Source organism: Marmota flaviventris, chromosome 7, assembly GCF_047511675.1.
Source record: "Marmota flaviventris isolate mMarFla1 chromosome 7, mMarFla1.hap1, whole genome shotgun sequence".
Classification (NCBI taxonomy): domain Eukaryota; kingdom Metazoa; phylum Chordata; class Mammalia; order Rodentia; family Sciuridae; genus Marmota; species Marmota flaviventris.
The window spans coordinates 120,275,425-120,301,550 of record NC_092504.1 but is presented as its reverse complement, the minus strand read 5'-3'; the positions used below and the strand labels follow the sequence as shown (position 1 = coordinate 120,301,550).

The following is a 26,126-nucleotide window of genomic DNA, read 5'->3' as shown; positions in this document are numbered from 1 at the left end:
CTTGCAAACCTGAAGCAGTGACAAGTTTTGCAATAAAACCAAAAGTCTCTAATTCCTTAAAAACATACATTCAGAAAGAGGAAGTAAAAAAAAAAAAAAAGAAACTCTGATTTTCTCCCTTTCCCTCGAGGAATGTATATATAAAAGAAAGGTTAGAAATACATATATATTTTTAATTTAGAAAGTTAAGATGCCGCAATAATTAGAAGACGCTGCCTCTTCTCACCACCAAGTCATCACTTCCACACTATTAGACAGTTTCATGAGCCTGACTGCTCATTGCCATTTAATGATGCTGGAAAGAAGCCAGCATTTTTCTTGGGTTCTTTTGCCAAGAGGGAAAAAAATCCAAGAAGTTTCTTAAGGCAATGAAGCTACTCAATTGTTTTATTTCATTTTGCAGTATTCCTCTTTTTTTGTGAACATTCAAACAATGAATTATTTTCCTTCACACTACACCCAACTTTAAGGTTTCCAAGAGATAGAACTCTTGAATTTGCCCAAGTTCTTGCAAATGATTAAATATAAGATCTTCTCTGAAAGAAGTATCTTATTGCTTCCCTAAAAATGAATGCCTCAAGACTTGGCCCAGGATGTGTATTAACCAGATTAAAAAGAAAAAAAAAAACTGATGCAGTTTAACATCAACAAACTGAAATCTGTAATAATCTATAATAACCTAATAAGCCATTCATAGAAGTTCAGCAGAACCTTAATACGTCAATTAAGAGACAACAAAAAATGAATCCCCAAAGCTACAAAAATCTACTAAATAATCTGATAATATAATAACTATCACCTCTTAATCCCCAAACTTCTAATGTTCTTCCTGGAGTACTGTTTGCCAGCACTATATATATATATATATATATATATATATATATATATATATGTATATATATGTATATATATATCATGAACTATATATTATATAGCAATTTTAACTAGGCTGTTAACCAGATTAATGATTCTAAGGATATATTTTACAATTTTTTAGCAGTTGCATGTCTTAAATTATCCTTTGTTTGCACAAGTTGAAAAAAGTTTGCATATTATAGAGCTTTGAGTTTCTCCAGTTCACCTATTTTAAGTTCTGATATTAACCAAAGTAATGATGTTTGTTCACCAGGAAACACTATCTATGCAGGTTCAAGTATCTATTTTTTAAATAGTCATTAATTCAAGGGTTAAGTGCATCCTAAATGAAAGACACTCTACTTGTCAGTGTTGGTGACACAAGATAGACAATTATTCCTGCCCTCATTCAGTTTTCAATCTACTCTCATGTCAGATGTAACAGCTATGTCCACATGTCAGAGGGTAACGACTGTATTTTGAGTGATGTGTAAATCTAATTGATAAACACCCCAACACAATAAGGTCACATATGACAAACCCATAGCAAATATCACACCGAATGGGGAAATGTCAAAAGCTCTTCTTCTAAGAAAGAGCTGCAATGAAAAGAAGTGATACCACCGGTGACCAGTGACAAGTCCTACTTCCTGAAATGGTGAAGTTTGAACATTACAGAAGCTCTGAGGCAAGCATGTAAAACCGATTTTATTTAAAAAGTAGTAATACAGACTTCTCCTGGGAGGGAGAAGGGGCTATAGCTGGTATCCTGGTATTCCAAGAAGGGAGAGCATCCTGCCCCTTTTATATATTTTAGACTTTCTTTGTTCCCCTGCTCTCTTCCCCATTCTCCCTCTCCTCCCTGGTACATAACTAGGCCCAGGAGTTGCTGGTGGGATGGCTGAAAGGCGGGAAGAAAATGGGCATGGGGAAGAGCCAACTGGAGTGATCTGGACAGAAAGGGAGCAGCAGCCCAGGGGCATTAATTAGCAGCTCCCTGTCTGTTCAGGGGGTGCTTCGGTAACAACCTTCTGGGAGGTGTGGTATAGGCAGGTAAACTTGGTGATCAAAGTGCTCTGGAGACATTAACACTCCCATCTTCTCAGACTCAAATTGGCCCCCATTTTCTCCATCCCACTTAATTGCCTCTCTACACTGACTGCCTGTCTTTAATTCTTGCTTCACAAGGATGGCTATTTCACCACTCTTTTTCCACACAGAGCTGGAAGTCCTCGTCAGAGCAACAGGGTAAGAAGAGAAAGAAATAGAGGGTCCAAATTGGAAAGAAGGATGGCAAATTATGGTATGCATCTGGTTTGCAGATGGCATGATCTCATATGTAGAAAATCTAAAGACTACCAAAAAATTGTAAAAACTAAAAAGAAAACAAACAAACAAAAAAATTCAGTTTAGTTGCAGGATACAAAATCAACATGTACAAACCAGTAGCATTCCTATGCACCAGAAAGAGAAATCAAGAAAACAATACATTTTCAATAGAAATGAGTAAAATAAAATTAAAAACTTTGGGATAAAGTTAATGAAGGAGATCAAAATCTCTACAATGAAAACTACAAAATGCCTCTCAAATAAATTAAAGAACACACACCACATACAAAAAAGGAAAGACATCTATGTTCATAGATAAATACTGTTAAAATGTCCAGGATAACCAGAGCAATTTACAGACTCAATACAATTATTATCCAAATCCCAATGTCATCCTTCGCAGAAATAGAAAAAAAAAATCCTAAGATTCACATGTAACCATAAAAGTCCCCAAATGGCCAAAGAAACCCATGCAAAAAGAACAAAGATGAAAACATCAGAACAACTAACTTCAAATATGTTTCAAATCCTGTAGTAATCAAAACTGCAGGGCTGGGAATATAGTCCAGTGGTAGAGTGCTTGCCTAGCATGTGGAAGGCCGTAAATTCAATTCCTAGTATTGTAATAATAATAATAATAATAAGGAAGAATTAAAAAAAAAAAACATCATGATCCTAGCATAAAAATAGATGCATGATACATACACTAATGGAATGAAACAGAGAACCCAGAAATAAATCCACATATGCATAGCCAAATAATTTTGATTTTCAATGAATGTGCAAAGAACATACACTGAAGAAAGGACAGTCTCTTCAATAAATTATGCTGGGAAAACTGGATATCCTTATGGAGAAGAATGAAATTAAACCTCTACATCTCACCATATACAAAAGTGAACTCAAAATATCAACTCAAAGACATAAGTGCAAACCCTTAAACTATGAAGCTACTAGAAGAAAACATAAAGGAAATACTCAAGACCTTGGTAGAGGGAAAGATGTTTTAGACAAGAGTTGCAAAGCACAGGCAAGTAGAACTATATCAAAATAAGAAGTTTTTGTGAAGGAAGGAAACAACAGATTGAAGACAGAAATTCTGTAGAATGGGAATAAAAATTGTAAACCATCCATCTGACAAGGGAATAATACATAGGATACATAAAGAATATAAAGAACTCATCAGCAAAAATATCTATTAATCCACTTAAAAATGGGCTGATGATATGAATAGACATCTCTAAAAGGAAATATGCAAATGGCAAAAAAAGTATATGAAAAAAATTCAACATTAATGATCAGGAAATGAAAATCAAAACTACAACAAATATTGTCTTACCCCAATTCCTATGGCTATTATCAAAAGGATTTTTAAAATGGTGACAAGGATTCAGATAAAGATGACTCTAATACACTGTGGGAATGTAAGTTAGTGTAGCCATAATGAAAAACAACACAAAGTTTTCTCAAAAAACTAGAAATACAACTACCATATAATACAGAAATCCCACTAATATGTATGTATCCAAGAGAAGAAAGTCAGTATACCAAAGAGGTAACTGAACTCCCATGTTTATTGTAACACTATTCATATTAATCAAGATCTGGAATCAATCACATTGCCCATCAAAGGAGGGATGGGTAAAGAAAATGTGATACACTTAAACAGAATGTCATTAGGCTATAAGAAAGAATTAAATCCTGTCATTTGGGGCATAATGGATAGAACTGGATGATATTATGTTAAGTAAAATAAGCCAGGCATAGAAAAACAACTGCCTCAAAGCTTCATTCATGTGAGAGAGCTAAAAAAAAAAAAAAAAAACTGATCTCATAAAGACAGAGGAATAGTGATTACCAGAGGTTGGGAAGGGTAGAACAGTAAGGAGAAGAGAGAAGGGTTTATTAATGTATACAAAAGTGTAGTTGATAGGATTGAGTCCTAGCATTTTATGCCATGGTAAGGTGGTGGCCCGTACGGGGATCGAACCCGCGACCTTGGCGTTATCAGCACCAAGCTCTAACCAACTGAGCTAATAGGCCAGCTAACGAACCTTATGCTGAATTTGTAGATAGGCTTATTCAAACAGCTACCAGAGTTTTTGGAAATACAGAACAAGCAATGCCATTACTAAAACAACTGGCTTATGAGCAAGCGAATCGTTGGTGCAGAGATATCATTAGACCATGGAAACATGAAGATTTAAACACATATATTAAATTATGTAGAGATATTAATGAACAAGAGCAAGTCGTGGCAGCTGCAGTAAAAAAGGCTTTAGATGCCAGAGACATTAATGAACAAGGGCAAATTGTGGCAGCTGCAGTAAAACAGGCTTTAGATGCCAGGCCAAGAACATGCTACAATTGTGAACAAACAGGACATTTTAAAAGGAATTGCCCCATAGGAGGAGGGTTTAACAAAACTAGGTATCAAAGGAGTAGAATACTGGGTATTTCCCCACGATGCCGTAGAGGGAGACATTGGGCTAATGAATGCCGTTCTCAAACCACCATAGAGGGTACTCCATTATCAAAAAACGAACAAGGACCAGGTGTTTATCCACGATATCGTGGAGAAAGGCATCGGGCTCCATTGCCAAAAAATGGACAGGGGGGCCCAATACCACAAATATACAGAGCACTGGAGGAACCCAGCAACCCCATCAGGGTAGTGCCCACGACACATTGTCCATCAGATCCCTCATCAGACAAACCAGAGGGAGCGCAGGGTTGGACATCTGCGCCTCCGCCAGAGCAGTACTAACTCCAGAAATGGGAGTTCAAATCATTCCCACAGGGGTAAAAGGACCTCTTCCCAAAGGAACAGTAGGCTTATTATTGGGACACAGCTCTTCTACTCTAAAAGGACTTATGATAAGTCCTGGGGTAATTGATCCTGATTATGAAGGTGAAATAAAAATTATAGCCAGTTCTCCAAAGGGTATATCAGTAATTTCACCAGGAGATAGAATAGCACAGTTACTAATAATACCCAGCCTACATGATAAATTTTCCAGTCGTGCTGTAGAAAGAGGTTCCAAGGGATTAGGCTCCACAGGTGTAGATTGGGCTATGCTTTCTTTAAATTTAGATTCTCACCCCATGCTAAAACTAAATATTCAAGGACATGAATTTAATGGGCTACTGGATACAGGCGCAGACCTTAGCATCATCTCTTGTCAAGAGTGGCCAAAACATTGGCCACTACAACAAGCCACTCAAACACTTCGAGGCCTAGGAGTGGCGACTAATCCCCATAGAAGTGCAATGGTATTAGATTGGAAGGATCCTGAAGGATGTGAAGGAACTATAGAGCCATATGTATTGGATCATCTTCCCGTAAATTTATGGGGACGAGATGTCCTAGATCAATTAGGTTTGACATTAACAAATAACATCAATCAAAATGCACCCACTATTATGGCTAGACAAGATTTTAGGAAAGGAAAAAGATTAGAAAACAAGAACAAGGTATAGCAGCACCAATACAAATAGATCAAGGAACAGACAGACATGGGTTGGATATTCAGAAAGGGCCACTGAGACAATAAAAATTACTTGGAAATCAGAAAGACCAGTATGGGTTCCTCAGTGGCCCCTGACTAAAGAAAAGATACAAGCAGCCCATGACCTGGTCAAACAACAATTAGCGGAAGGACATATACAACCTTCTGTATCTCCCCATAATACTCCCACTTTTGTCATCAAAAAGAAATCTGGTAAATGGAGATTATTGCAAGATTTAAGAGCTATTAATAATGAGATGGTTATTATGGGACCTGCTCAATCAGGGATTCCTCAATTGTCTGCTTTGCCAAAAACCTGGTATGTTTTAGTAATAGATATTAAAGGTTGTTTTTTTTCAATTCCAATTCATCCTGAGGATAGTCCACGTTTTGCATTTACTATCCCTGCACTGAATCATGAAGGTCCTGATCAGAGATATGAATGGAAAGTACTCCCTCAAGGGATGGCTAACAGCCCAACTATGTGTCAAATTTATGTTAACAAAGTAATCCGGCCACTTAGAAATCAAAATCCTGAACTACAAATATTTCACTATATGGATGATGTATTATTAGCACACAAAGCTAAAAACACATTGCTAGAATGTTATGCCACACTTACAAACTTATTAAAAAATTATAATCTAGAGATAGCAATAGATAAAGTACAATTAAATTTTCCAATTAATTATTTAGGAGTTCCATTATCCTCAACCATGGTCCGTCCACCAAAAATTCAAATACGAGTAGATCAACTCAAATCACTTAATGACTTTCAAAAGTTATTAGGAGACATAAATTGGATAAGGCCTTATCTAGGTATACCAACAAGAGAGTTGGGACCTTTATTTGATATCCTAAAAGGTCCATCAGATCCAAATTCACCCCGAATGTTAACGCCTGAAGCAAGAAAGGCATTAAAAATCATTGAAACATATATGGAAAATATGCATTTGGATAGAATTGATATAAGTTTGCCTTTATTATTTATTGTACTACCAACAAAAAATATTCCTACAGGAGTATTTTGGCAAGAAGGTCCATTATTATGGATACATTTATCTTATTCTCCTAACACTATTCTTACTAGGTATCCTGAGGCTGTAGGACGATTAATACTCAAAGGAATAAAAGCAGCAAAGGGAGTGTTTGGAATTTCTCCCAATAAAATTATTACTCCATATACTATGAATCAAATTGATGAGTTAGCTAATGAGTTAAATGCTTGGGCAATAATCATGTGCAAATCTAATGTTTCATTTGATAACCACTTACCATCTAATCCTTTATTGTCTTTTTGGTCATCGCATCCTGTAATTTTTCCAAAAATGACAAGAAAAACACCTATCATGAATGCTCCAAATATATTCACTGATGGATCAAATAATGGTACAGCAGCAATAGTTACACCTGATCAAACTTTTACATTTTTAGTACCCAAACAATCAGCTCAAAAGGTAGAGCTTAATGCAGTATTACAAGCTTTTGTGATGTTTAAAGATTCTGTATTTAATTTATTTTCCAATAGTCAGTATATAGTTAACGCTATAGTATCCCTTGAAGATGCTGGTAGGATTTCCCCTTCCTCTACTGTTTTCTCTTTGCTTTCCACTATACAAAGTCTAATCTGGGACAGAAAAGATCCATTCTTTATAGGACATATCAGGGCACATACAGGATTGCCTGGAGCCCTTAGTTTGGGCAATGATTTAGCAGATAAAACTACACCTGACATACATATTTTCTCTACACTAGAAGAAGCTATAAATTTTCATAAAAAGTTCCATGTCAATGCTAATACTTTACAAAAGCATTTTAAAATAACTAAGGAACAAGCTAGACAAATAATAAAACAATGTCAAAATTGTGTGACCTTTTTACCACAAGTTAATCTTGGAGTCAATCCTAGAGGATTGATACCTAACCATATTTGGCAGATGGACGTCACACACTTGCCAGAATTTGGAAAATTAAAATATTTGCATGTTACAGTTGATACTTCTTCTGGATTTTTGATGGGCTCCCTTCATGCCGGAGAAAAAACTAAAGATGTTATAGCTCATTGCTTACAAAATTTTGCCACTGTGGGTGTTCCAAAACAGTTAAAAACAGATAATGCCCCTGGTTATACTTCTACCTCTTTTAAACAATTTTGCTCAACATTTGGCATTACTCATATAACAGGAATCCCATACAATCCACAGGGACAAGGCATAGTTGAAAGAGCTCATCAAACTATTAAAATGTACTTATTAAAGCAAAAAGAAGGAATTGGGAAGGGGTATATATTCCCCAAAGATAAACTTAAAATAACCCTTTTTACTCTAAACTTTTTAAATTTGGATTCATCAGGACTTGGTGCTGCGGAAAGGCATATGTGTCCAAAAAATGTGCATAAGCCCAAGGTACTTTGGAAGGATATTCTAACAGGACAATGGAAAGGTCCTGACCCAGTAATTGTCTGGAGTCGGGGGTCTGTTTGTGTGGTTCCACAGGAAGAACAGCAGCCAATTTGGATTCCAGAGAGATTAACCAAGGTCCTGACCCAGTGATTGTCTGGAGTCGGGGGTCTGTTTATGTGTTTCCACAGGGAGAACAGCAGCCGATTTGGATTCCAGAAAGATTAAAGCAATTTCTACAGACAAAAAAGAAGATGATTTGGCTCAAATCCATAACAACTGATATCCAAAACTCCAGTTTGGCTATTCTTACATCTGCAACAGAACCAGGATGCTTTTTTCAATATCTATTTTATTATTGCCCTTTGCCATATCATGAAGTTCTATTTTGTTTTTTGAGCTCTTACAGACCTAGGTTAATGTTTTGCTGATCAGTTCTATTTTTTTTTTTGACTATAGAGTTTTTAAACATTGCAATGGAGATTTCACCTGTAAAAAGTTATAAGGCCTTTACTATTAGGTTATGTGTTGTATGTATTATATGTGTGCACACTTGTGTTTTGTGTTATATGTTTGAATGTACGTATGTCCATATATCATATATGATGAGCGCTCATGATAAAATGGATCCAAATATTTTTTTTTCACGTGATTTATATGGTTTAATTTAAATTGGGTAAACAACTGTTGAGGATTGTTTTAATATGTAAACAAAAAAGAAGGTTAACAGATCTGTTTGTTTACTTTCACCTTTCCTTTTCATTATATTTAATAATTCTCTTAAAGACAATGTAAATTGTTAAGAAAATTTTTTTCTTTTAGTGCCTTCTGTAATGTTACATAATTTTTTCTTTAGCCATTATTGCCAGAATTCCTATCTTCATCCCAGTGCTGGTGAAGACAATGTAAATTGTTAAGAAAATTGTTTTCTCTTAGTGCCTTCTGGAATGTTACATAATTTTTTCTTTAGCCATTATTACCAGAATTCCTATCTTCATCCCAGTGCCGGTGAAGACAATGTACATTGTTAAGAAAATTGTTTTCTTTTAGTGCCTTCTGTAATGTTACATAATTTTTTCTTTAGCCATTATTGCCAGAATTCCTATCTTCATCCCAGTGCTGGTGAAGTCAAACATAAAACCAATCTACAGCTTCTGCAATAGCCATCACTGAACTGCTTGCAGAACTTGCCTGGACACATTGTGAACTCACCTGTATGCATTGTGAACTATCTGTTGGTGCAGCGACTTGTGGTAGTGTTGGGGTATTTTTGCTGATGATGTCATCGGTGGTACAATTTTTCCAAAAGGAGCCGTCAATTGGCTTGGTGTATCTTCCTCCCTTCTGCTTGTCATGATCGTCCAGCTAAAATTTGGGGGCCAACAGAGGTGAGGCAAAGAACCTCACCCCCCCGCTGGTACAAAGACCTCTCCACAGGTGTGGCTGTATACTGGACCGGTAGTCAGTGACGGGTAAGATCCAATTGCAATGGTACCAACCTAACGGGTAAGGCCCATATGTACTATTGGACAACCTAAGGCAGGCACGGTCCCTAAGCCACATGCTTGTTGTTTAAACAGAGAGGGGGAGATGTTGAGAGCCACAGCGGAAGGGGCCCCAGCAAACTTCCAGCTGCCAGCAAACTTCCAGCTGCCGGCTGATGATTGGCTCACAGCGGCCCCAGCAACATCTAGCTGATTGGCTCCTCTGCGGTGATGCTCATTGGGCTGTTTCCCTGCCCTTTCAGACCAAGGAGCTGCTCATTGGGGGACTTTTTTTGCTCCGCCCACATGACCCAGCCAATCGGCCTCAAGAGCAGGAGGATTGTGGGAGGTGGAGAGAAGCTTGTGTGGGAGAGAGAGGCTTGTGGGAAGCCGGTGGTGGCAGTTGAGGCTCTGAGGGTTTTTCCTGAGAGGCTGTTTTGTTTGGCATGTGTGGTTCTAAAAATAAAGTTAGTTTCTTTTGACAAGTGGCTCCTGATTGTGCCCAGCCAGACTGCGGCAGTAAGGGAACTAAAGTTAATAAAAATGTCTTGTATATTTCATCTAGGTGCAGTGGTACACACCTGTAATCCAGCAGCTCGGGAGGCTGAGATAGGAGAATTGCAAGTTCAAAGCCAGCCTCAGCAACTGAGACGCACTAAGCAACTCAGTGAGACCCTGTCTCTAAATAAAATACAAAATAGGGCTGGGGATGTGGCTCGGTGGTCAAGTACCCCTGAGTTCAATCCCTGGTACCAAAAACAAAACAAAAAAGTTATTGTATATTTTAAATAGCTAGAAGATAAGATTTTCAGTGTTCCTAATACAAAGAAACAATAATTGTTTGGAAGATAGAAATGATAATTACACTAATTTTGATCATTATATATCATTATATGTTGTATACATGTATCCCATAGGTTGGGAAAGGTAGAACAGTACCCAATACTGTTGTGTATTGGGTTAATAATACACTGAGTAGATTAAAATGGATTCTCAACATATTAAAATTTATGAGACACAACTAAATAGAAAAATATAGTTAGTTAGAAGGACTAAGTCCTAGTATTCTATACCATATTAAGGTAGATAAAGGTAATAAAAATGTATATTTCCAATGGCTAGAAGAGACATATACAACTGAAGAACTGTTGAGAAGGAAATTCTATAAAGATTTATATTAGAAAATGGATTCTGAAAATTAAAGCTTCCACCTCCAGAACCTAGGAAAAGAACAATGAAGAGAGAAAAAATCAGTTCTTTGAAAAGTTAAATATAATCAACAAGCTTCTTGAATAACTGACAAAGAAAAAAGAAAAAAACAGAATACATATCACTAATATCAGAAATGAAATATGATATCACTTTGGATCCTGCAGACATCAAAAGAATAAGGTAATACTTCAAATAACTCAATGTACATAAATATGAAAACTTAAGTGAAATAGACAATGCCTCCCAAAGTACAACTACCATAATTAACCTAATAAGAAACAGATAAATTGTTTTGCTTGTCTATTATTTGATTGGTTCCTTTGGTAATCTTATCCTTCCCTCTCCCCTTGCTTTATTAACTCTAGCTTCCACATGAGAGGAAATATTTATTGTCTGAATTCAGCTAATTTCACTTAGCATGATTTTCTCTATTTCCTTCCATTTACTGGCCATAATTTCATTCTTTTTAATGGCTGAGTAGAACTCCATTGTGTGTGTGTGTGTGTGCACGCGCGCGTGTGCGCACACCATAATTTCTTAAACCATTCATCTACTGACAGGCATCTGAGTTGATTCTATAATTTAGCTATTGTAGAGGATTGTGCTGCTATAAACATGGATGTGGCTGTGTTGTTTTAGAACGCCAATTATCAACTTTTTGGAAAATACTTAGGAGTGGGATATGTGGGTCATATGATGGTTCCATATAACCACAAACTGCTTTCCAGAGTGGTGGTACTAGTCAACAATGTACAGGTGTTCCTTTTTCCCCACAACCTCACCAGCATTTATTCTTGTTTATATTCTTGATCAATGCCATTCTGAATGGAATGAGATGAAATCTTAGTGTAGTTTGACTTGCATTTTTCCCTGCTTGTTAGAGATGTTGAACAATTTTTTCATATACTCATTGGCCATTTATGTTTCTTCTTTTGAGTTCTTTTGCAGTTTAAAAAATTTATTTGTTCTCATGAGTTATACATGATAGCAGTTCTCATCAGTTATACATGATGCTGTTCAATTCATTGTACACTAAAGGAGCACAATTTTTCACTTCTCTGGTTGTACACAAAGTAGGCTCACAACATTCAAGAACATGGGATCTCTTTCCATCCTCTAAGTGAAATAGACAATTTAATTTCTTTCTTCAGTATTCTACAATTCTCATTGTACAGCTCTTTTACCTCCATGGTTAGGTTAATTCCCAAGGTTTTTGTTTATTTGTTTGTTTGTTGAATTGTAAATGGGATTGTTTTGTTGTTTTCTTCCTTAACTGGATCACTAATGAAATACAGGAAAGTTACTGATGCATGAATGCTGATCCTGTCTCCTTCTACTTTGCTAAATTCATTTATAAGCACTAGAAGCCTTCTGGTGGAGTTTTGGGGTCTTCTAGATGTAGGATCATATCATCGGCACACAGGCATAGTTTGGCTTCTTCTTTTCCTATTTGTATCACTTTGATTTCTTTCTCTTGCCTGATTGTTCTGGCTAATGTCTCAAGGTCTGTGTTGAAAAGGAGTGGGGAGAGTGGACAGCCTTGTCTTGCTCCTGATTGTAGAAGAAATGCTTTTAGTTTGTCTCCATGTAGTATGATGTTGGCTTTGGGTTTGTCATAAATGGCCTTTGTGCTATTGAGGTAAGTTCCTTCAGTCGCTAGTTACTCCAGCATTTTTAACATGAATGGGTATTGGATTTTATCAAAGTTATTTACTTCTTTTTTTGACTTTTGTCCTTCATTCTGTTTAAGTGTTGGATTACATTTATTGCTTTGTGCATGTTGAACCAACCTTGCATCCCTAGAATGAAAACCACTTGATCACGTTGTTATCTTCTTGATGTATTTTTTAAATGAATTTGCTAATATTTTACTTAGGATTTTCACATCTATGTTCATCAAAGATATTGGTCTGTAGTTTTTTTTTTTCCCTTGATGCACCTTTGTCTTGTTTTGGTATCAGGGTTATATTAGCTTCAGAGTGTTCCCTCTCCTTCAATTTTGTGGAATAATTTGAGAAACAGTAGTATTAGTTATTCTGTTAAGGTCTGGTAGAACTCAACTAAGAATCTGTTGGGTCCAGGACTTTTGTTTTTTTTTTGAAGACTTTTAATTGCTGTTTCAATTTAATTACTTGATATTGGTCTGTTTAGGATTTCTATATCTTCCTGGTTCAATACGGGCAGGTCATATGTGTCCAGAAATCTGTCCAGGTTTTCTCGATTTTTCAGTTTATTGCAGAATGAATTTTCAAAATAGGATTGGATAATCTTCTGGATTTCAGAGGGGGCTGTGTTGATATATCTTTTTTCATCCCTGATCTTGTTGGTTTCCTTCTTCTCATCCTTTCTTTTGGTTAGTTTGGCTAAGAATTTGTCAATTTTATTTATCTTTTCACAGAATACATTTGTTAAAAAAAATTTTATAGTTGTAGATGGACAGAATGTCTCTATTTTATTTGTTTATTTTTATGTGGTGCTAAGGATCTAGTGCCTCACATGTGTTAGGCAAGTGCTCTGCTACTGAGCTACAGCCCCACCCCCACAGAACCAACTCTTCATTACTTCATTCATCCTGGTATTGTTTTCTTATTTTCAATTTCACTGATTTCAGCTCTCATCTTAATTATTTCCTCTCTTCTGCTGGTTTCGGGGTTAGTTTGTTTTTTCTTTTTCTGAGTCCTTGAGATGGTGCACTGCTTATTTATTTAGGATCTAATTTTTAATATAGGCACTCAGTGCTATAAATGTACCTCTTAGAACTGTTTTCATACTGTCCCAGAAATTTTGATATGTTGTGTGTTTGTTCTTGTTCATTGCTAAGAATTTCTTTATTTTGGTTCTCATTTCTTCTTTGATCCATTCTTTATTTAAGAGAGTATTATTGGGGCTGGGGATGTGGCTCAAGCGGTAGCGCACTCGCCTGGCATGCGTGCAGCCCGGGTTCGATCCTCAGCACCACATACAAACAAAGATGTTGTGTTCGCCGAAAAAAACTAAAAAATAAATATTGAAATTCTCTCTCTCTGTCTCTCTCTCTTAAAAAAAAAGAGAGAGAGAGAGAGTATTATTGTCCAACCTCCATGTGTTTGTGGGTTTCTATATTTTTCCTGCTGTTGATTTCTGTTGATTTCCATTATGATCTGACAGGATACATGAAATTAGATCTTTTTAAATATTTTCTAAAATGTGTTTTATGGCCTAGAATATGATATATTTTGGGAAAAGTTCCATGAGCAGCTGAGAAAAAGATAAATTCAGCTCTTTGTGGATAGAATATTCTGTAGATGTCCATGATGTTCATCTGAGTTATAGTGTTGTTCAGGTTGGAAATATCTTTGTTGATTTTTTCCTTTGATGACCTATTCATGATAAGGGTATATTTAAATCCCCCCAGTATTACTGTGTTGGGGTTTATGTGGAATTTATTGTCATAGAGTATTTTTCCCATGTAATTAGGTACATTGACATTTGAGACATAAATGTTTACTATGGTTATATCTTCTTGTTGGATTGTTGCCTTTACTAGGATGTAATGTCTTTGTCTCTTCTGATCAATTTTCACTTGGAATCTGCTTTGTCAGATATGAGATGAACTACTCCTGCTTGTTTTCTTGAATCACATGCCTGGAATATTTTTTGCCATCCTTTTACCTTCAGCCTGTGAGTGTATTTCCTATAAGATGGGTCTCAGCATATGGTTGGACTTTGGGTTTTGATCCATTCTGCTAATCTGTGTCTTTTAACTGAGGAGTTGAGACCATTAACATTCAGTGTTAGTAGGGATAAGTGTTTGTGGTTTCCTGTCATTTTGTGGTTTTGCTGTATTTTATCCCATCTTCTCATTTAGTGGATTATTATTCTATTGAATTTCCCATTTGTGGGCTTTGGGAATTGCTTTTTATTTCCTCTGTGTTAAGGGGAGGCTGGGAGGATTAAATGAACTCTAGATAGAGCAAAGGGGGAAAGGGGAGGGAAAGGAAGAGAGGGGGCATAGGGATAGGAAGGACGGTGGAATGCAATGGTCATCCTGACCCTAAGTACATGTATGAAGACATGAAGGATGTGACTCTACTTTGTGTACAACCAGAGATATGAAAAACTGTGCTCTATATGTGTAATATGAATTGTAATGCATTCTGTTGTCATTTATAACAAATTAAAAGTAAACTAAAATAAAATAAAAAACTAAAAAATAAAAGTTTATCTTTGAGTATTCTTTCAGTGCTGGTTTGGTGCTCATGAATTCTTTTAGTTTATTCTTGTCATGGAATGTTTTTATTTCCCCCTCCAATTTTAAACTGAGTTTTCTGGACATAGTAACCAATCCTGGCAAACAGTTGTTTTCTTTTAGGATTGAAATATTTCATTCCAGGCCCTCCTTGATTTCAGGGTCTGAGCAGAGAAATTCGAAGTGAACCTTATTAATTTGCCTCTAAATATGAACTGATGTTTGTTTCTCTTTTGGCTTTTATATTCTTTCCTTTTTTATTTTGATAGCTCTTGACTTTGATATATCTTGGCAAGCTTCTCATTTGGTTGAGTCTAGTTGTGGTTCTGTAAGCCTGCTGTATGTGGATATTTATCTCTTTTCTGATATGAGAGAAGTTTCAGTAACTCTGGTAACTAGTCTGTTAGTGATGCCTTCAAATGAGTTCGTAATTTGATTGATCTTGTTTTTATTTCTAGGAGCTCTGCTTAGTTTCTTTTCACAATTTGTTTCTTTACTATAATGGTCTTTCATCTCCTTTAATTGCTCTCTTAATTCTTTGCTTTGATCTTCTTGAACACTTTGATAATCAGGTTTTTTTATAATCTTTCTCTGGGTTTTCATCTACCTCACTATCAGTGGGTTACTTTGTTGGGGAAGATTTTTTTTTGGAGAGACATTTGTTTGCCTGTTTTCTCATGTTTCAGAGGTCTTGATCTTGCACAGGAATTGAAGTGGATTCCTCTACCTCTTTTTTTATGTGTGCCTTTTTGCGTGTAGTTATCTTATTCACTCTGGGATTTCTACTATTAATGTAAAAATAAATGCCAAGTGGTGGGACCTAAGTTTCCTCCCTGATTGTTCCCTCTTGGGTTCTTGTTAATAGTCTGAAGCTTTTGGTTTCCTTCCTTCTTTGAGTTGGGAGTAATTTGAGGAAACACTTAGTTCTGCAGCAAAATCTCTACTTGTCAACTTTTAGTGTCTATGTACATTCCCAGTACCTCACAGAATGGGGGCAAGATAAACAATAGCAAAAACCGTTACAAACAGTAAACAGTGTTAAAGTAAATTGCCAGATCCTACTATGATGTCTTCAACATTAATTGCCACCAATAAACAGCAATGGTGGGTTCAGCAGCAGAAACAAACCTGGAGTTAGCAAATAGCAGGTATCAAATATATCGTCCATAGTAGTAGTGATTGTAATAGCATTAATGGTGGGGGCATAGGTTATATAAGCCATTTGGTTCTGAATGATGGTATAGATACAGTTAACTGGAGAAAAAGAAAATGTGTTAGGAACTTAGAAAAGATTTACAATTTCAGAAACTGAACAGAGAATGCAGAAGAGCAGTAGCAGGTGATGTTTATACAGAGGGAGAGGAAAAAAATAGAAGCAGCACAGTCCTGGGAGAGAGGGAGAAAGAACAATAGAATTAGGATGATAGCAAGAGAAGATAAGATTGAAAGAGAAATAAACACATAAAAATAATATAAAATCAAACTATGATGCACAATCCAAGGAACCCCAACTCTCACAAGACAACCATTGAAAAAGATAATTACATTTTTAAATGCTAAATATGAGAGAAAAGAAGACAAATAAGTGTACATATAGATGTGCCCGAAAGAATTGGGACAGCCAGAATTCACAGGCATGCATGTGTGCCTGCATGCACACGCACACACATGGAAGGAATAAGAAAAAAATGATTTATGTATATTTGTGTGTGTATGTGTGTGTGTGTTTAAAAATCCAATATCTTAGTTTAGACTGAAGAGACTTTTTCCACCTAAATGGTCAAAATATTTGTCCATAATGGGTGGTTAATGTCTATGTCCAATAGTCTTTCTTACCAATCATTCTTAAGTAAAGTACTGATAGAACAAGGGGCGGGAGTGTTACTCCTTCCTGTTATTGTGTTCTGAGTTACCAGTTGGAGTGGCCTAAAATTGAAGTTGTTTGATATAAGACTCAATGTCCCTTCTCACCAGTTTGAGGTGCAGTTTGATGTACAGTTTGCGATTTGACCCTTCTACCAGATCCATGCGATCCTAAGGTACCGCTTCTGCAGCACATTCCATGAGGGCATATCCTGCAGGCAGTCCCACCAGCAATGTATAAGAGAACATTTTCCCCCACATCCTTGCCAACATTTATTGTTACTTGTATTCTTGATCATTGACAAGTGACGTTTTCAATCTCAGATTTCCCTGCACCAAGCCATACCTCATTGCTACCTGAAATGAGGCTTCCTCTAGTCCCCCTTCCTCTGTGCATGGTGGGTCAGCTCAGGCATCCACCACCTGTGGTGGGCTTTCTTCTTGATTTTATTGTATGCAACCTTCTGAGTTCCCAAGCTGTTCTGTGTCCAGTATTAAATCCCAGTGAAATCCCTCTTTCACCCTCCTCTCTGAGAAGCTGTCTATCTGCTGCCTTGGTCTCACGCCATGCAGCAGCCTGAAAAGCAGCTTCCTCTACTTCACCATCTTTCTTTTTCTCAGAAAGAGGTCATTTGTATAGCTTTATAACTATTAAGCAGATTGAGTTGGTGATCTTCAAATTCCCCCAAAAGAAATCACCAGACCTAGATGGTTTTCCTGGGAAATATTACCTACTTGTTTTAAAAAGAATTAACATAAATTCTTGAAATTTCTTCCAGAATGCAGAGAGAGAAAGAAACACTTATAAGTTCATTTTACCAAATCAGTAAAACCAGACAATAATAATACCAAACAACCACAACGCACCCCGACCCATGACCCCCATGAACATAGACATGGATCCTTAACAGAATAGTAGTAAATGAAATTCAGCTAGCAGTTTTAAAATTATACACCATGACCAAGTGGAATTTTTTTAAGGGATCCAATTATGGGTCAACATTCAAAAATCAAGAAATGTTATCCACTATATTAACAACTCAAGAAGAAAAATAGCACGATTGTGTTGATTGAAGCTTTTGACAAACTTCAACACCCATTCTTAGTAAACACTCTTAGAAAAACAAATACAAAATTTCCTCAGTTTAATAAAGAGCATCTACAAAAAAATATATAGTTAACATTATGCTTAATGCTGAAGACTGAATGTTTTTTCCCTAAGAGGGAGAACTCATCAAGAATTCCCATCCTCATCACTCTGTTTAATGGATAATAAAAATTCTAGACACTGCAGCAAAACAAGGTAAGGAAATAAAAGATATCCAGATTCAAAAGGAAGAAACAAAACTATCACTACTTGCAGATGGTAAGACTGGCTACATAAAACATCACAAGGAATCCACCAAAAACCTATTAGAACCAATGAGTGAATTCAGTACAGCATTATACAAGATAAATGAGTATATTTCTATACTGCAATGAACCTATACATACAAATGAACCCACAGATACAAAATATAAAAACACAATGCCATTTACAATCACCCAAAAAGCAAATAAAATATCCAAATGTAAATATACAACAAAACATGTACAGAACTTATATAATGATAACTACACAATGCTGCCCAAAGAAGACAAAGATCTAAATAAATGGAGAGAGATTCCATGGTCATGGATTGGAAGAGTAGAGCACAATGTATTAGTCAGTTTTGCATCTCTATGACCAAAATACCTAACAAGAACAACTTAGAGGAAGAAATGTCCATTTAAAAAAATAGTTTTAGTTGTAGATGGACACAATACCTTTATTTTATTATTATTTATCTTTATACAGTGCTGAGGCTCGAACCCAGTGCCTCACATGTGCCAGGCAAGGGCTCTACCACTGAGCCACTACCTCAGCCCAAGAAATGTGTATTTGGGCTCACAGTTCCAGAGGTTTACTCCATGATTCAGCAGAGTCCACTGCTTCATGGCTGAGGACATGGTGAGAGAGCACTACTCCATTCAAGAAGAGAGAGGGAAGAGGGAGGAGACACAGGGACGATGCACCCTTCTAGAGCAGTGATTGACCCACTTCCTCCAGCCACACCCCACCTACCTACAGTCCCACCCAGTCAGTCCATTCAAACTACGATAGACTGATTAGGTTACAGCTCTCAGAATCTAGTCATTTTACCTCTGAATATTCCTGCATTAACATAGAAGCTTTGGGGCAACACCTCATATCCAAACCATAACACATGAGGAAGATGTCAATTCTCCCCAAACTGAGACGCTTTTAAAACAATTTCTATAAATACCCTAGTCAATATTTTTATATGGATACACAAGATTCTTCTAAAATGTATGTGAAAAAGTAAAGAACTTGGAATTGCTAAAAAAAAATGAAAAAGAACTTTTTTAAATGGTAGAAATCAGTGTACCCAAGTTCAAGACTTATTATACAGTGACCAAGACATGCGGCACTGGTATAAACACACAGAGCCCTGGAAGGGAAGGCAGAACACAGAAATGGACCCACAAAACTCAGGTCCAAGTTTGCAAATATGCAAAAAGAATTCAATGGAAGTAGAGTCTTTGAAACAAATAGTGCCAGAAAAATTAGATAAACTGACTAAAAAATGAAACTCAACCACTTACATGTGAAATAGAAGTGTAGGTTTGGAAAGTCAAAACTGGGAAATGAAACAGATAAAGAATTAAATGAACAGGCAGCCATTCATTCACTCAGAGAAAGCAATCATTTATTAAAGATCCTGCTACAGAGACTCCAAATATGCATTTGATTTTTTAATATCCTGAAATACATATTGACAACTTTACACTAACTCTCAAACACTGAATTAGCACTGCCTATGAGGCAATAGGTCAGGTTTAGTAGGATCATTATCTTTATATGATGGTGTTTATAAAGATATTTGAATTTTTATTGTATCACTTCATTATTTCACAAAAAATGTGTGAAAATCTGAAAAATCCAGATTCCTAGTGATGGAAAATATAAGCCATAAAAATCCAATTGAATTTGAGAGAAAGATGGAAGTTATTGAGTGTACCCAAAATAACACATTCTTAATGCTCATGAGATACTTATTAGGTTTCAGTCATCTAGTCTGATGTCAATACAAAAGAAAATGACAAAATTAAATTTACAACATAAAATATTTGAAACTTACTGTTGAAAGTTGACATTAAAAGAAGAGTGATAATTAGACATGTTATGAATATTTTTAGCTGTATTGAAACGGAACCTATGTTAGAACAAGTAAATACTGCCTAACTTTTGCACATTTGCATTGGTAGATCAGTCTGGCAATACAGCTCAGTGATTCTTAAATGAGTCTCAGCATGAAGATTTCAAAATCCAATTAAAACACACACACACACACACACACACACACACACACTGGGAGTATGTGACCACCATCCTATTTAAGGAGTCTCATGATCCAGGACATCATCAGCAACCCAATGTGGACACCAAGCTAATCTTTGGCCTTAATGGAATGACAATGTTTTTTTTAAGTTTATTTTATTATCAATTGATATATAAAAATTATACATATTTGGGGGGTATAAAGGGATGTTTCAGTGCATGTATAAATTGTGTAGTGATCAAATCAGGCTAACTAACATATTCATATCTCAAACACTTATCATTTTTTTCTGTTCAAACATTCAAAATCTTCTCTGCTAGTGATCTTGAAATACACAACACATTATTAATAACTATAGTTCACCTACTGTGCAATAGAACCCCAGAATTTATTCCTCCTATTATTTGTATGCATTAATCAGCTAGAGTAACTCTTAAATATATTTTTTTCTTTAGGGAAAAAAAAAACCTTTAAATGAAGCTGCACTGAAATTTTCTGATGAAAGGAATGAAAAGAGTCTTATTGCACTGGAAAGAAATATAATAAAGGAAAGTAGGTACTACATTTAATTTCCTAGAAGAAAATTAAAAGTAATTTTAAAAGCCTACTCCTACACGGGGTGTAGGAAGCAGGTATATTAGGTAAATAATTTCAAGAGTCAATTAAAAATAAAACTTTAGAAATTAGTTGTTCTATTAACACAAAAAGTTAGCTCAATATCCAGGTTGACTTGCTGATAATGTCCTAGATGACAGAACTTTACATCTGGGGTGAGAGTCAAACTGGCACAGTGTTTCTTTTCTCCCTGTTGTGAATTATAACTACTCACAGACCTCCTCCACCTAAAGTGTATTTGCTTATTGTATTTCCCCATGTACTAGAATATAAGCCATAAGAGGGCACAGACTTCATTTTGTTACCCTATATATGTGAAACATTTTATTGAATAAATAAATAGGTAGATATGTTAATGAATGAATTAAGAGCAAAGTGAACACACTAAGACATAGAAGAAATTAACAACTATGAAGAATAAACAAAATAATCTAATATAAGGCTAAATTCTACATAACAAACCGAACAGAAAAAGCATTCAGGGATATAATAGACCATAACTTCCCAATTTTTAAAGATCCAGCAAGGAAAATGATAACCTTTTTTTCACTCATGGGAATTAAGCTGACTTCATACTTCATCATAGCATTTGCCAGAAGAAAAAGAAGAAATGATTTAAATATTCTAAAGAGAGTGTGACCTTAGAATTTTATACTCGTCCAACTTTTCCTTTGAAATCCAATCAATTTTAATAAGCACACAAAATCATTAAAATTATGATTTCTACAGTAGATTCGGGAAAAGTGAAATCCTGCCTATCAAGAAATAGATTAAATAAGGAACTCAGAAGTGAAAAGACAACTGATGAATAAAGTAAGTGTTGATAGGCATTAAATCAATTTAAATCTATTTAAACAACCACAGGCATTGACTTTAAAATATTATTTCATTGCTTTAAGCTTTGGCAAAGAAAATGATTTAACCAACAAAACTTAAAGATTTGTGAAAAGGTAGCTGGAAGAAGTGAAAGAGTAATTACTTCCTTGTAATTCATGTAAGGGAGAAAATTAATATTATCTCAAATTGAAGCATGAAATCTTTTTCTTCCTCATGACCTAAACAACTTAATTATCTTCCATAATATTTTTTTTTACCTTAAACCTCTTAGAAATTCTTTTACAAATCTTTTCTTAAATGGTCAAATAGGAAATATTGCAGGCTTCTTAGACTCTGTACAATATTTGTTATTTATTATTCTTTGTTTCTTTCCTGTTGAGAGCCACAGCCGAAGGGGCCCCAGCAAACTTCCAGCTGCCAGCTGATTGGCTCCTCTGCAGTGATGCTCATTGGGCTGTTTTCCCGCCCTTTCAGACCATGGAGCTGCTCAATGGGGGACTCTTTTGGCTCCGCCCACGCGACCCAGCCAATCGGCCTCAAGAGCAGGAGGAGTGGGGGTTGAGAGGCTCCCTGGAAGCCGGTGGTGGCAGTTGGGCTCTGAGGGAATTCCTGAAGAGCTCGTGTGGTGCGGTGTGTGTGTTCTAAAAATAAAGTTCATTTCTGCTTGACAAGTGGCTCGTGAATTGTGCCCAGCCAGACTGCGGCACTTTCCCAATTCTTTAAAAACATAAATATCAATTTTGGCCCTTAACTGTATTAAAACAGGCCATGATCAGGTTTTGTCCTGCTCACTGAAGTTTGCTGACTCTTGGCTTAAGTGAAGTAACATCGAGCCAAATTTCTGTTGTTTGTCAGTATCACTCTAGAATCTTTTGATTGTGTTAAGTTTAAGTAAAACTTATTGTATTATTTTATGTTTCAAAAATATGTGATAATGTTTAAGACTTCTACTTCTGACTGAGAAGAAATAACAAAGACTGGATTTCCCCCTCTAACTGGATAAACTAAATAAATGAACCTAATATATGAAACATGTCAAGTCTCAGAAATCATGTAATGAGGGGCTGGGGCTGGGGCTCAGAAGTAGAGTGCTCATGCGTGAGGCACCGGTTTGATCCTCAGCATGACATAAAAATAAAATAAAGGTATTATGTCCACCTAACAACTAAAAAAAATTTTAAAATTAGGAAATTAGAAAAACTATCCTATTCACAATAGCCTCAAAGAAAATAAAATATTTTGAGAATGAATCAAAAGAGGTAAAAGATCTCTACAATGAAAACTATAGAATACTAAAGAAAGAAACTGAAGAGGACCTTAGAACATGGAAATTTTCCCCATGTTCTTGGATAGGTCAAATGAATATTGTCAAAATGGCAATATCACCAAAAGTGCTCTACAGTTTAATGCAATTCCTATTAAGGTTCCAATGATGTTCTTCATAGAAATAGAAAAAGCAGTCACGAAATTCATTTGGAAAAAAAAAGAGATCCAGAACAGCCAAAGCAATCCTCATCAAGAAAGTGAAGCAGGTGGCATCACAAAACCAAACCTTAAACTATACTACAGAGCTATAATAACAAAAACAGCATGGTATTGGCACCAGAAAGGACATGTAGACCAATGGTACAGAATAGAAGACACAGAGACAAACCCATATAAGCACAGTTATCTCATACTAGACAGAGGCACCATAAACATACATTGGAGAAAAGATAGCCTCTCTTCAACAAATGGGATACTGGGAAAACTGGAAACCATATGTAATAAAATAAAATTAGATCCCTATCTCTCACCCTGCACAAAACTCAACTCTAAGTAGATCAAGGACATAGACATTTTACCAGATACCCAGTGCCTGCTTGAAGGAAACAGTAGGCCCAGACCTCCATCATGTTGACTTAGGCACTGACTTCCTCGACAAAGACTCCTAAAGAACAAGAAGTAGAATCAAAAATCAATAAATGGGATTATATCAAACTAAAAAGCTTCTTCACAGCAAAGGAAACAGTCAAGAGGATGAAGAAACAGCCTAAACAATAAATGCTGGCAAGGATGTGGTGGAAAAGGTACACTCATACATGGCTGGTGGGACTGCAAATTGGTACAACTACTATGGAAAGCAGTATGGAGATTCCTCAGAAAATTAGGAAGAGAACCACCATTTGATCCATCTATCCCACTCCTTGGTTTATACACAAAGGACTTAAAATCAGCATACTACAGTGATGCAACCACATCAATGTTTATAGCAGCTCAATTCACAATAGCTAGACTGTAGAACCCTCCTAGGTGTCCCTCAATAGATGAATGGATAAAGATACACACAATGGAACATCACTCAGCCATAAAGAAGAATGAAATTATGGCATTTGGTGGTAAATGGATGGAACTGGAAGCTATCATGCTAAGTGAAATAACCCAGTCCCCAAAATCCAAAGTCTGTATATTCTCTCTGATATGCAGATGCTAACTCACAATAGACCTGGGGGTGGGCAGTGGAGGGAATGATTGGACGGGGGGAATAGGGGAAAGAGAGTAGGGATGGGAACAGGAAAGACAGCAGAATGAATTGTACATAGACTTTCCTGTTTTCATATATGCATACAACCACAACCAGTTTAACCCCACATCTTGTACAACCACAAGAATGGGAAGTTATACTCCATGTATGCATAATGTCAAAAATATATTCTAGTATCATGTATAACTAAAAAGAATAAATAAATAAAAAGTTAAAAATCCTTAAAAAATAAAAGCCCAGGACCAAACGGATTTTCAGCTGAGTTGTACTTGACCTTTAAAGAAAAAAATAGCACCAGTCTCTCTCATATTATGCCATGAAATTGAAAGGAAGGGAAGAATCACAAATATATTCTATAAAACCTGTAGAACACAAATACCAAAACCAAACAAAGACACAATGAGAAAAGAAAACTAAAGACCGATTTCCTGATGAACAGATATGTAAAAATCCTTAACAAAATATTAGCAAATTGCATTAAAAAATACATCAAGAAGATCATACAACATGATCAAGTGCATTTCATTCCAGGGATGTAAGGTGGTTCAACATGTGGAAGACAATAAATGTAATTCACCACATAAATAGAGTTAAGGACAATAATCATAGGATCATCTCCATAGATTCAGGAAAGGTCTTTGGCAAGATCCAGGATCCATTCATGTTAAAAATTCTGGAGAAACTAGGTATGGAAGGAACTTACCTCAAGATTATAAAGGATGTATATGATAAAAAAAAAAAACCCAACAGCATACTGAACAAAGAAAAGCTGAAAGCATTTCCTCCAAAATCAGGAATAAGACAGGATGTCATTCTCACCACTCCTATTCAGTGCAGTCCTTGAAACTCTAGTCAGAGCAATCAGGTAAGAGAGAAAAGTTAAAGGGATACAAATAGGAAAAGAGGAAGTCAGATTATTATTTGCCAATGACATTGTCCTATATCTAGAAGAACCCAAATACTCCACCAGACAACTTCTAGAGCTGAAAAATTCATCAGGATACAACATCAACATCCATAAATTAATATCTCTTATAATGAATCTGGTGAAGAAGAAATCAGGAAATCTATCCCAATCACAAGTTAATAACTTCAAAACAATAAGTTAATAAACTAAGTTAGTAACTTCAAAAAATAAAATACTTGGGAATTACGGAGATTATGGAAGTATGGAGACTCCTCAGAAAATTGGGAAGAGAACCACTCTGTAAACAAGGAGGTGAAAGATTACCACAATAAAAACTGTAGAGAAATGAAGAAAGAAACTGAGGAAGATCTTAGAACATGCAAAGACCTCCCATGTTCTTGGATAGTCAGAATTAATGTATTCAAATGGACATATTACCAAAGGTGTTATGCAGATTCATTGCAATACTCATCAAAATACCAATGGCATTCTTCCCAGAACTAGAAAAACAGTCCTAAATCTCTAAGAATAAGAGACCCTGAATAGCCAAAGCAATACTGAGTAAAAAGAGCAATGCCCATCAACTTATCCTCAGCTCCGCTCAGCAATGCAACTCTCCTCAGTGAGACCCTAAGCAACCTAATGAGACCCTGTCTCACAATAAATAATAAAAAGGGATGGGGGATGTGGCTCAGTGTTCAAAAGCTCCTGAGTTTAATCCCTAGTTCCCAAAAATAATTAAGTAAGTAATTAATTTTAATAACAAAAGAAAATAAGTTAAAAGATATATGACAGAAAATATATTCCATCTTACACTAATTTTTAAAATATTGAAAAGGTTACATTAATAACACACAAAGTAGACTTTAGACAGGAAATATTATCAGAGATAAAAGAGTCTTTTTATACTGATGACAAGGCCAATTCATTAAGAGGACATAATATTCTATAACAAGTACATACCTAAAAATATAGCTTCAA

General features: G+C 35.9%; 1 non-coding gene across 1 annotated transcript; it reads right to left on the bottom strand.

The window, feature by feature from the left end:
* Positions 1-4,153: 4,153 nt before the first annotated feature.
* Positions 4,154-4,227, bottom strand: Trnai-gau (transfer RNA isoleucine (anticodon GAU)). Its single transcript has one exon. It is a non-coding gene; the product is annotated as a tRNA-Ile (tRNA).
* Positions 4,228-26,126: the final 21,899 nt, after the last annotated feature.